The sequence below is a fragment of the Habropoda laboriosa genome, unplaced genomic scaffold, assembly GCF_001263275.1.
Source record: "Habropoda laboriosa isolate 0110345459 unplaced genomic scaffold, ASM126327v1 scaffold143, whole genome shotgun sequence".
NCBI classification, from domain to species: Eukaryota; Metazoa; Arthropoda; class Insecta; order Hymenoptera; family Apidae; genus Habropoda; species Habropoda laboriosa.
In genome coordinates this window covers 2,547,174-2,559,822 of record NW_017100404.1, presented here as the reverse complement: position 1 = coordinate 2,559,822, position 12,649 = coordinate 2,547,174, and the positions used below count along the sequence as shown (strand labels likewise).

At 44.9% G+C, this 12,649-nt stretch overlaps 1 protein-coding gene across 1 annotated transcript in view; it reads right to left on the bottom strand.

Moving 5' to 3' along the window:
* The window catches only part of LOC108575348 (myb-like protein AA), a 96,404-nt gene extending 92,434 nt beyond the window's left edge, over positions 1 to 3,970 (bottom strand). Inside the window, exon 1 of the mRNA XM_017938117.1 lies at positions 3,918 to 3,970. The gene's annotated coding sequence lies outside the window, so the exon portion shown is untranslated. The remainder of the gene's footprint in view (positions 1 to 3,917) is intronic.
* Between the last annotated feature and the right edge of the window lie 8,679 nt (positions 3,971 to 12,649).

The following is a 12,649-nucleotide window of genomic DNA, read 5'->3' as shown; positions in this document are numbered from 1 at the left end:
AAATTCACGTTTGAATTTACATTCAGTTACAAAATATCACAGGTGAAGTTGCGACAAAGTCTATCGTACAAACACACCTGCGTACTATTTCCTTTTGGAAAAGCTTCACCCACGTGGCTTCGGGATCACGTTCCCCTCAATCAACGGGAGTCTCATTTCCGATCGAACCGTCGTATGTAACCTACCTGTGCGCGCAGGTTCGGCTCAAGAAAGAAGGAGAAAGTGAAGCATGATAGGTTGCGGCGCGCCAGATAAAGCGGTCGTGAACGCGTCTTAAAATATTCATCCTGGCCGGACCAGTCGGTTCGGCTCGGTCCCTAAAAGAAATCACATTTCGAAAAACGACCCCTCCACGACACGCACACCCACACTCCACAACTCCACCCTACAATTCTTTCCTACTCGGCTCATCAACAAGACGCGTGAAGTGGTTGGACGATCTAAGCACGTCCCGGCCGACATAATTAAAACTTCCAGAAAACATAATAAGTACACAATTAAAGCGCGTCCCTCCGATTACTCTCTCCTCTTGTCATGGACGTCGCGGGATAGGGGCTGGAGAGGCACCGAGAGAAAGGGGCTCCAAAAAACGAGAGAGACACGAAGAGATCTCGGGGGAAAAACAAAGAGAGAGAGAGGACGCGGGGGAAGGGAAACGGTGCGCTCGACGGGGTGGGGAGGGTGGAAAACGGAGAAAAAGGGAGACAGAGTGAGCGAGAGGGGCGAGGGAGACAGAGAGACGGTCGAAAAGAGAAGATTCCAAGCGGGGTGGGTTGGATGGTGGTCTACAGAGAGGAAGGGGGTAAAATGATGTAAAAATAACAAATTGAAACTGCTGGCCAGGAGGGTTGGATAACGGCGAGGAGGAACGAGGACAGGGCTAGCCGATGTTCCACGAGCTAGACGAGAACCGGTGGATCTATATAGTTACCGGCGAACAGAGACGGAACGGCAGGATGAACGAGACAGCGAGAAGCAGAGAAGGGTGGGCCAAAGGGGTGGCACAAGTAGATTTCAGGCTGGTGGCTTACGTATATACGTTTGCACATATATACCAGTAAATACACACGTATATACACCAGTACGAGACCACCACCGGCACACCCATACGGATCTCTATGTACGCGCACCCCATTTCCCTCCCAACCCTCTCACTCGCTATCGTTCTGTCCCCGTTCAACCATCCACCGAGCGTCCTCCTCTGACGCGCAGCTTCACGGCGCGAGTGTATGTGACGCGAGGGGCAATGCTCCATCGTGCAACGTGGAAATTTAGTTCCCTCCGTGTACACACACGTACGAACCGGGTGGTCTGTGTGTGGAACGCAGCCCACGGCTGTGTGGGGTGCTTTACGACTCGATCGTAGCGTTAATGGCACCGCTGCACGGGTGTGTAGGTGGCGGCGCACACGGAAACGTGTTCATGCCCGTCAGAAAACGCTTTCGACGTATACCATCCACCCCGTAGTAGGCCAGCCAACTATATTTCGCGCGACCGGGATTTCACTAATACGTATGTGGAATACGGTACGCACTTGCGCATATGTATACGCACACGTACGTGGCCCTCTCGTGATGCACACGTGGTGATCGGTGGCACACACGGGGGTGCGTGACGCGGAGCGCGATTCACTGTTCGGACACTTTCTTTCAGCCCCTCTTCTCTCTCTTTCTCTGTCTGTCTGTCTCTCGTTACGTTTAATTCACGCTTCTCTTGGTCACTCCGCGGCTGGACGACGACAACGACGGTGAGTCGAGTGTGTACAGGAACACGACGAGGGAGATATCGCGGCGGATTGATCTCGCCGAACGGATCCCCCCACGCAACTTCCGCGAACAGAGATTGATAATGCTCTCCAGGAGTCTGATCGATACTCTCACGCGGTCTGGTGAAATATCGCCGGTTTCTTTCGAGATTTTAGGGATCGACGACGATTAGATCTGCGGTTATAGTTTGATCACGTTACTTTGTCGGGGATGTGTAATTTCGAGATTACCAGGAAGCTTGACAGATGTTTAGAATACTTGGCTGCTTTCTGGGTGATATGACGGAACGAAGGGAATTTTGATCGGAGTTAGTTAGAGATACGGTGACTGGCTTTCGATTGTTCTGCGGGTAACTTTAACGTGGAACTTTGTTCTTGTTACTGGTGAATGTAATGATAGTGTGTGAGTTGTTCTTTCTGTGTTGTAAAACAGGTGGTTACTGTTTTGTATTTATTGTATTGCGTGTACATTTATTTATATTTTACGAGTCTCGGTTTATTTGTTTGGTGCTATACTACTGCGTTAATATTGTTGCACGTACTGTTCCATTGCTACCAATATTTGTATGTAACAGTAATTGTTAATTCTAGCTTCTCCTGTCAAAATGAAAAATTATAATTAACGGTAACTTTTGTTTCTCATGAACGAAGAAACATCAGGCTGTGAAGGGTTGAAAAGTGCGTGTAAATACTCCAATATGTCACTGGCACAACTTTATCCAGAAAAATTAATATGCAAGGAAACAAACAGCCGTCGAATCAAGAATTGCCATAATTTCCCTTCAAAGCCTTTAAAAAAATCATTCCCTTTAAGTAGTCCCCACAACAGCTGTAACTAAGAGGTCGCCCTCGAATTCCCTCGATCGCGACACAGGAACGACCTTACCCCCGCCGATCGCCAAACTCTATCATCCTCCACGGTTTCGTGTATCACGGGACACACAAGAAGACACGCGCGCGTCCATCTCCGCATTACCGCAAATCGACAAATATGTAAATTCCACCGCGTCGCCGTTTGATTCTATTTCACTCGCGCCTCCCTCTCTCGAAGGGGGTGAAACCCCACGAGCTTTCGAAACGCCAGAGAAACCTGTTATCAGGGAGAAAAGGGAGGCAGAAAAAAGAGAAGACGAAAAAAGGAGAGAACGAGATACAGGAAGGAAAAAGGAAAAGGTATGTACACGATTCGATCGAGCCAACAGCGAAATAGAGAGGGGGCGTCGATGAAGAGAAAAGAACTCGCGGGATGCGACGAGGACGATGAAGCGGGGGTTTGAAAAAGATTTACGCTTGTCTTTTGAGTTTCATCGAGCGTCGACAGACCCGATTTCCGTTAATTACCTCACCTCCCTCTCTTTTTTCCCTCTTCTCTCCTTCTTTCCATCGGCGCGCGCGTTTGCATTTCCCCCGTAAGTGCATATTTATTCGCCGAACCTCCGCTTCGGGGCGCGAGCTTTTTAACGTGCCGAATGAAAGCTCGAGCATCTTGTCTGATTTCGCGGCTGGCAGAACTCGCTTTTGGCTTCACCCACCACCCAGGCCACTACTCGGCCCTCGAGTGCCTCGCGCCGGGGAGTATCGTTGTTAATTCTTCCGCGTCTATTACAGCCGCCCGCGTTGATAATCGTTCCTCCACCGCGATTCCACCAACGGGACCGAGATCTGCTCCAGTTTTGCACCCTTATTCACCGTGTCTCCATTCTCGTTTTCCCGCCGTATCGCATTTTTCTTCCTCCCCGCCGCTCTCTGCGTGTTGTCGCTTCTCTTCTCTTTTCTTTCTTTCTTCTTCGTTTTGTGCAGAGGTTACCAGCGAGCGCGTGTCGCGAATCATTCGAGAGAGAGACGTATCACCGGGGTTTGTTATCGAGGCTCGCCAAGTGCGGGGACGAACGAGGGGATGGATGAGGCGTCGATATTCAAAGCGACACTTTTAAACTGAGGTTCGGCACGAGAGAGCGAGTCTTCACATTCGGGCAAAATAGGCGTTTCTGTTTCAGAGAGTTATCGAGGATGGTGACAGTGTGAAATTGTTTAACGGTTTGTCTCGAAACAACGAGTCACACTTGTGGAGAAGGTTACCGTCGAGATGTGACAGAGAAGAATTTCATTTCTGATAAGTTTGTGTTTTAACTGTAAGAGTGATTCAACTCACCTAGTCGACATGTTTCAGCTTTATCTTCTTCGTGTACCGACTTGGCTTCAGAATGATTCCGGAGGAGATCTGTAAGGAAAATCAGTGGAAATTTGTTATCGGGTAAAAACGATTTTGTTCTATTAAACAAGTTTAGATTTTAAAACCTTGATTTTAGCGATACTGAAAAATGTTGCTTATTGTAAATATTTTATTGCTGTAAGAAAATGAGATTAGAGCCATTAGAGTCCACGTTGGAAATCTTACTTCCATTGCTAACAGATAGATAAAGGCATAATCTAAATGCTCTCGAAGGAGAAACCTTCGTCATTTGAAAAAAAACTTTTTAACCAATATTTTTTTTTAAACGGAGTTAAAATGCAATCAAGTATTTCTGAGTTACAGCGTCAGGAATTTACTGTTTACGTTAATAAATACTCACTGAGCATAGCAATCAATCATCTCTCTATTATCAGCAACGCAAGCTTCAATTACTCGATTCACCGTGTTTTCTGGTGTCTGAAAAAATACTTTTCACGTCACACCCGCGAAACGAGGCTAATATTTACAAACTATATACACACACTTTAGAGAAAATGAAATTCTATTGTACATCTAAGATAAAAAGCTTCTACAGAAGCATTTTCATTGGAAGGTTGCCGGTGTTGTTCAGTGCTCCTTCCTTCAGGCTTTTTTCTTACATTTTAGTCAACTCAAGATTCAATTATATCGTAAAGATTTTTCAGTCTGAACTGCGAATGTATTAAGGCTCTTTCACGCGAACGAGTAACTAGAAAATTTTATATAATGGCTACCTATTGTTACGATTCTTCTCCACCTAAATATACTCCGTTGAAAATTTCTTCGGCAAATAACGCAACCGTTAAATCTTACGTACTGCTGAATTTCTCCAATTTCAAGTAATTCATTCTCGACAAAGCACCGAAATAGAAAGCTGATAATTTGTCACCGAAGAAATATGAGAATTCGTTGACACAATTCGAATGGTTGAAGTCTATTAATGCAAATTTCGGTATTTTGTTCGTGCCATTCGAAAATCGAGAGAAATTTCCTCGAAACTTGGCTAATTGTAAAATTCGCTACTTTCCATATTTCCCGAATGGGCGAGCTCTCGAGTGGACGGGAACGGTCGAACTGTGAAACAAAATAAAAAACGTCGGAAAATTCGAGGATATTTGCTCGAGGAGGCCTATTATCCCTTTGGACCGGAAAAACACGCGAAAACATTCAGAAACGGAAATCAGACCGGAAGGTCGAGCGCCGGTTTGCGCACAAAGTGATACCCGAACATTTCCACGGGAGAAAGAGTATTATTCAAATAGCGTGCGGCCGCGGCGAAGGAGATGTTTTTCCAAATAAAAATTCATTTAGCAGACACACCGGGTTCACGGCCGTCTGGTTTTTATAAAACCGGGAAATTCATTACGCTGCAAGTAGCCAAAGCCCTTTGTGCAATTATGCAAGAATTTTCGTGAATCAGCCCGAAATTAGTATTAATTAACTCGCAATTCCAACGGAATCCCGGTTTAATGAACGAAACAATTTCCCCCGTATAATAAAGCTCGTCGAAAGCTCGAAACTACTTCAATCGTTATTTTTCGTTCCCTTTAATTCTCTCTTTTACATCTACTTTCTTCATCAACTCGAGAAAAAATATATTTCGTCCACCTTTGCAACTGTTGTATCTCTCCCTGCATATGTATACTTGTCACACTGCGATCGCGATCGTTTATTGGCTCTGTCGTGGAGACAAAAATTCGTACGAAAATCGGGAATCTTATCGCTCGTAAGAAATTTTTAGAATTTTAGTTAGGAAGTGAACTCTTTGACTTTATGATTTAATTCTTGCCGTCTATGCGTGTAAGCTTCAGCTCTTTATTCTCTTAACCCTAGTGCCTGCAGATGCTTCATTCAGGTTTTTCACTTGACGAGATGACGAGAAAATACGTCATTGAGATTCGCACATACCTGACTGAAAGTAAATTTAGAAAACGCTCTAAACGGTTCGATTTCTCTGCCACAACGCCATTTTCACGAATTAAAACAACTGTGTACGATTTACGAAAAGTATTAATTAAGTAAAAAGTTGTAGTGGTTTCATTCAACGTAACGCGATCGAGAGAAAAGAGGCGCGAAATCGTCCAAACATCGCAACGCCGGTGTGTCGGGGTCTTTGGGTCAAAAAAGACCCAACGTCTGACTTAAGGTCCTTCTCCATATGTGAAGCAATAGAGAACGCTATACGAGTCCAGGCAATAAATTTTCAATGCAGTTTTAAGGGAACACAGGCTAAATAACAGCAAAAGTTATTAAAAAAATGTATACAAGTATTGTATATTAATATGCTATTTACATTTGGCAATCTTCAGTCTCGCAAATTAGCGCCGGATTTAGAACAGAACCGAATTTCTGTTAGGCAGAGTGAAAAATCGCGATAACAAAGCTACGATAAATTTTCCTACACCGTTACGAAAACTGCAATACTTCCCTTTTTGTCATTGGATCGATTGAATGACAATGACTTCCCGGCACAGCTCGAACGACCATTCTATCACCGTCATTAATCATCCCTCTATAGATCGCGAGGAGCGTGGATCGCCGCGACTTCGATGCTCGCCTTTATTTTCTCCCGCTTTTCAAACGCGTTTACTTCACTTCACTTTCGCGTTGCTCGGATCGATGTTCGCCCGTTCTCTAGAAACGTCGCGACGTCGATCTTGAAAATAACGCTCGACCGGAGAAAGGCGACGTCTCTTTAAGTGAGAAAAGGATACATTCATTCGCGATATCGCGCGGCAACCCTCGGTCCAACCACGGGAAATCTCGTCTCCATTCACTCGATTTTCAGTCCAATTAACCATTCGCTCGAAAAAAAAAAGAAAGAAAAATAGCTACAAAGATCGAGGAGTAAAAATTGGCGTAGAAATTTCCCTCTTCTTTCTATTTCTTCAGAAAATATTTCGCGTACAAGCGAAACGAACTCTGACGCTTCGTCGCGAGAAGAAAGAGCGCATTTTATGCTCTCGGCTGGTTTCGTTCAGATTTGATATTTGATCGCCGTTTAATTCGCTCCGGAAGAAAACGGAGGCTCTCCCTTCTTTTTCTCCCTACGTTTCTCCTCCTGAGAATTTCGTGCTCCCGCCTTTTGAAAATCCGGCCGGTTTTGTACCGCAGCGCGAATGGAAATTCATCGTCGCTGAATCCGCGCACAACGGCCAACAGCGAAATTATACGGAGAGGGACTCGTTTACATCTCGTTAAAAATAATTAGCGTGTGTTTTAACGTGTAACGCGATTTACGAAAATCAGATTAACCCCCGGGGTAATCGCTGAAAATCTTACATCCGCGTTTTATGACCAATTGAACACCCGGTTAACGAGATAGATGAAGCATCGCCGAATAATTATTACTCCCAGTTAGGAATAATTTTCACGGTGCGGCGTGTAAAGTTAGATTATTACTACCGGCACTTTATGCCACTCACCCCTGTTATATTACAATTCTTTATTGATTTATATACAACTCCGCCGCTGTTGTCTGCTACCAGGTACAATGTAATCAATAATGTTGTTACTATTGTGCTGCCGTTGTTATTATCAAATACAAGCAAATCGGAGGAAAAGTACATTAACAACGTTCGGATACTCGAATTGGACTCAATCGAGGATAGGCAAACAGTGCCGAACAGTCAGGAACCATTTGTGCTTGTTAATTATTATATGTGTACCTTCATTAAGCATTCAAGTGGTAACGATGTATCGAGTTTTAACGTAGTTGGCCGGAACGATGTTAACAATGAGAGTAAAATAGTCGTTATCATCGTTATTGCCATGAATGATAATAAAAAAAAAAGTATATATATATGTGTACATATAATAGGTGCATAAACGTATGGAGAATATCCTCGAGTATTATAATAATACGTACCGATGTAAAAATGCTACAATAATGCTTCAGGTTACTTCGAATATAGTCTGTCAATGAAAAAACCTTCAAATACAGACTTTTCGATAAAATTTCAAGTTTTGCATTTTAAAAAATTTCTAGAAAATTCTTTCACTGTAGCATCCTACACATACGAAATTTAAAAAAAAAGGTCAAGGTGATATACGCCTCTGTAAATTCATCATTGATAAAGGTAAAATAAGCATTATTATTGTTAGTATTTGCACTCCCAGCAATTTTTGATATTTTTTTATAATTTATGTAATTTTTGCTGAATAAACATTGATCGACCAGAAACTCCAGCACATTTGTGCAACGAAACGTCTGAAAACCGAAAGTATTGGAAAGAAAAAATTATAAACGTTCGTACATTTCTTTTATTAAACAGGGCTTCGGTGGAGTGCAAAGGGTTAGACACTGAAATATCTCATCACAGGGACTGTCTCGTCCGAATTTGTTTCCATCTTTTCGTTAGTAAGTTTTCAGCCTTCAAGATACCCAATCGGGACAATTAAAAATTCGTGCTACCATGAACTACACTTTCAATAATGAACCATAACGTTTAAAGGGTTAATGTTATTTTACACGGAAATTTCTACCTTGTAACCCTATGTATTGCAATTCGACATGTTCTACAATCTCGCCAATAAAATGTATTACACACTACAAAATCTCCTTCGTCCATTTTCACTAACGTAAGACGCTAAATCTGACAAAGAAGCGCAATTCAAATCATAGAACGATCCTAACGGGTGTCCTAACACTTCTCAAACGCTAGCGTACCTTGATTTCCGTCTCGAAGGCGGTGTTCGAAAGCGCTGAAAAAACCCGAGAGAGCGGAAGAGTGCGTGCACGGTACGGGATCGAGGTGGAGGCGCGCACGCCTTCGACCGCTTCACTTTCACCACGCACGGCGAAGAGAGGAAGAGAGAGAGAAAAAAGGAGAAGCGTACCGCGGAGGAAGTCGGTTCCCACGACGTCTACGAGGCCGGAGTGTACGCGCCTCCAAGAACCGGAAGTCGCGACCGCGACCTCCGTACCCTCCTCGAACGCCGGTCCCTACTCTCCTTGTTAGCCCGACGTCCAGTCCAGACCCTCCGCGATAATGGTCGTTACAGAAGTCACCGGTTTCGCCGTGCTATTAAACCGAAACACTTTTACCATTCCGACGTTCTCCTAGTCGAGCTTCCTTTTGCGGTGCTTTTTCCCTCGAATTATCGACGATAACGACAGTCGGGAGTATTTTTAAACCGACCAGCTACGCGTAATGTAATTGTGATCGATCGGTTCAGGAGTAACCGGGAAGTCATTGTTGGGAGACGTTAGGCGAGCGACTGATGCTGAGGATGGCGAAGAGAGAAGTTTTTAAGGAAGCTACGTCCTGTCAAATTGTACTGTCTCGACGCGTTTGGCTATTTTTTGTTATTTTAGATTTATTCATTTGTGACTTCTTTTTCTTTTGGTCATTTTGGTGACGTAGATTAAAACACGAATTTCAGAGAAAATGAATTTTAGAACGCACAATTTTCTCTTCCTTCTCCTTCGGCCATTTTGGTAACGTGGAGTGAAGTAGATTTAAATTTATGTTTTTAATAAGTAGATACGTGAAATTCGCGATTAGACGCGGGAGTAAACGTGGAATTACGTCTATTTTAGGTATAGAGGCCAATGACACACGGAGGAACAGAAGTTTATATGTATACCAGAATACAGGTTACCCTAAGGAGGTTAAAACTGTGCTGTATGATGCAATACAGGTCTACGAAGAGCTAGAACGTAATAAACGCGTAGAACGTGACGTAGAACTATTAAAGCTAACAATTACTCATCCATAATACGGTTGAACATCAATTATCCAGAGTGGATTATCTGCATCTCTAATTAGTTCCTACTACGTTACTTGTTCGAATGTATCAATCGACACTGTGCAACCCAGAGCAAACAAACCAACATCCTTACTCAAGCAAAAAAAAAAAAAAAAAAACATCTTCCAAATTCATCCGCAATTAAAAACACACGATACAATCGTAACTTAGAAACCGGAAAAATCGTCCGATCACCCCCCGTTCCTCGTAGCTTTCTTCTCCGCCGCAAAACTTTCATTCAAATCCTCGATATTCCAATTGTACACAGGTTCTATCGTCCTGAAACGATACCAAACAGCGTTCGTCGAACTTCCGGTCGAGCGGAAGAGAAGCAAAGCGTACTCTGCAAAAAGGGTTAATCGAATCGGTCCGTGATCGATTGTTACCAGTCGTCGATCGTCATAATTCGTCGATACGGCCATGGCACAAAGGCAGGAGAAGAAGAAGAAGAAAAAAAAGAAAAATTGATACGTCGATTGGCTGTGGCCCGGTGACTCGGAAGTAGGCGCAGAGAGAGAGAGAGGATCGTGGAAAAAAGGCGGCGAAGCGGAGCATTTGCAGCGTCGAAACGTCAAGAGTCACGAGCGCGACTTAACCCCGCGCTGCCCTCCTCCCTTTCCATCCCCCGTCCTTTTTGCTTTGACAGCACTTGCTCGCCTTCTCCCTCCTTCTTCTCGTTCACCTCCATCCGCCTGGCGACTTCCACCTCCAGAGCGTCACCTCCATCGGCTACGACGACCAACAACCACCACCTCCTCCATCGGCGTAGACCGGCGCACCACCACCTTCACAGGCTGCCTCTCCTCCTCACACCACCCACGGCGTAAAATTATAATCTGTCATATTCATCAGTACACCATCCTCCTCCTCCACCTCCCTCTCCCTCCTACCGCCCGTCTTCCCCCACTCTCGCACCCTTTCACTGTCTCCTGCGCACACCACCCCTGTCCTCTACCTCAGCCACGTCCGCGAACGAAGCCAGGGTCCCTCTCTCGTACCATCAGCTTGCAACAACCCACCTCCCTTCCACCCTCTCTCTCTCTCTCTTCGTCGTTCTTTCCTTCCTTTCTTCCGCATTTTCCGCGCGTCGTCTCTCCTCTCCGTTCACCCTTCGATTCCCTTTATCTTCCTCTCCCCCATCGCCTGTATTCGCCACTGTACCTCTCTCTCGTCCCGCTGTTTCATCCCTACGTTCGCGAAGCTCTGTGCACCGACGGGGGGTTTCCCGTTCAGTTTTGCAGATGCCTCTTTCTGGCGTTGTCCTTTATTGCACACTTTGTTTGCTCCTCTTTCTATCCACCAGTCTATTGCCGGCCGCCTTTCCCTCCTTTCCTTTTCCTCCGCAGACGCGGTATATATCGGTTTTGCTAATGTCCACGTTTGTTTCTCGGCCTTAAGCCGCGTTCACGCGTCTCCAGCGATCGACGAGGAACGAAGGTTTGCAGCGGATAGGAGAAAAGTGTTTAAAGGGGGTAGTAGGTGTACTTTTCTCAGGACGAAACGGAAATCGGCGATTTCTTCAAATTACAGGGTCTAAGAATTCTTTAGGGGCTGGTCGAGACGATATCGGTTGTAGTTATTAATTCGGAATTTTCTCTCGTCTCAACTTTTACACCCCGTAATATTACACGGTACTCTGACCGTACAAAATGAGGATTCACTCGATTAAGTAACTTTGCTTATTAATTTCTCTCGGCGATCCTTTTCAATTTCCTCGGATATATAATCGCACAAAAGAAGACTATACATTTCTCCCTGTCACAATGAAACCAACGAAACACACCGAAATCTGCGTAACCTAAAATTCGAACTTACTGAGAATAGATATTTTGAATTTTTCTCTCCTTAACGTAGGCCCAGGCCGGGCCACAAAAGCCATGGGTCCGCTGACCGTGGTTCCGATCCAAGTATATAACAAATGTTTCTCCGCATTTTAAGCAGTCGTGCGACAACCCCGAACTGAGTACCTGTTTTTCACTCGGGTTTTCGCCTCCATTGTTTTGTATTACATTTATATCAATAAACGTTTCTTTTTCCCTGCGGTAGATCGAGTCAATCTTTATTCGCAAATTAAAGATCCTCAATAGAACTCTCAACCCTTTCGGTCCCACAGGTCGATCTACAATATCAAAAACGCACAAGTTTCTAAAACTTGCTAATTAACTCCGGTTGCTCCACTAACGAGTTCAATATGAAAATTTCGATCGTACAAACGCAACAAACGTACGAAAGGGTCGAAACCTCGGTCTAATCACACCTGAAACACACACGCGCGCTCTTTCCATCAGCGTGCACGGAGCTGCATTTTCTTTGTCCCTCCCCTTACCAACTCTCACCCCGTCTTTATTCCCTGTTCGTTCTGGTTTCCTCTCGCTCCGTCCTCTGTCGCGTCCTCTTCGTCGAGTCCTCTTCTTGTCTGCGACTCTTCGCCGATCGCACCCTCCTCCTTCTTTCGCTCTACTTCTCTCTACTCCCTTGACCGCCTCGTCCCTCTTCCTCCTACTATCCGCGGCTCGGTCTCTCTGTTCCGCCTGGCAACCTCGTTCAACTGGCTGACGGAGCAGGTAGAAACGAAGGTAAGGTGCCTTCATTTATATTATAATCCTCGCTTTCCCTGTCTCGTTCTTATGCATCGAATTCGAGAGCGACATGGCCTGCCTGCCCGTCGCTAACCCCACACCTCTCCTCGCGTTTCTTCTTCGCCGCAGCTTCACTTCGACGTTCTATTTCTGACGTTTATTAGTCTTACTTTTGTTCCACGCTGTTCTCTTATCTCTCTCCCTGTATCCCACCACTTTCTCGCTCTGTGCTTGCTTCCTTCTTTGCATCCAACCGATGCACTCTACCCACGAGTCCCTGTCGTTCGGTGAACCTGTGATACACGAGGTGTGGAATTTTCCTGGAAGGTGATTTTGTACGCA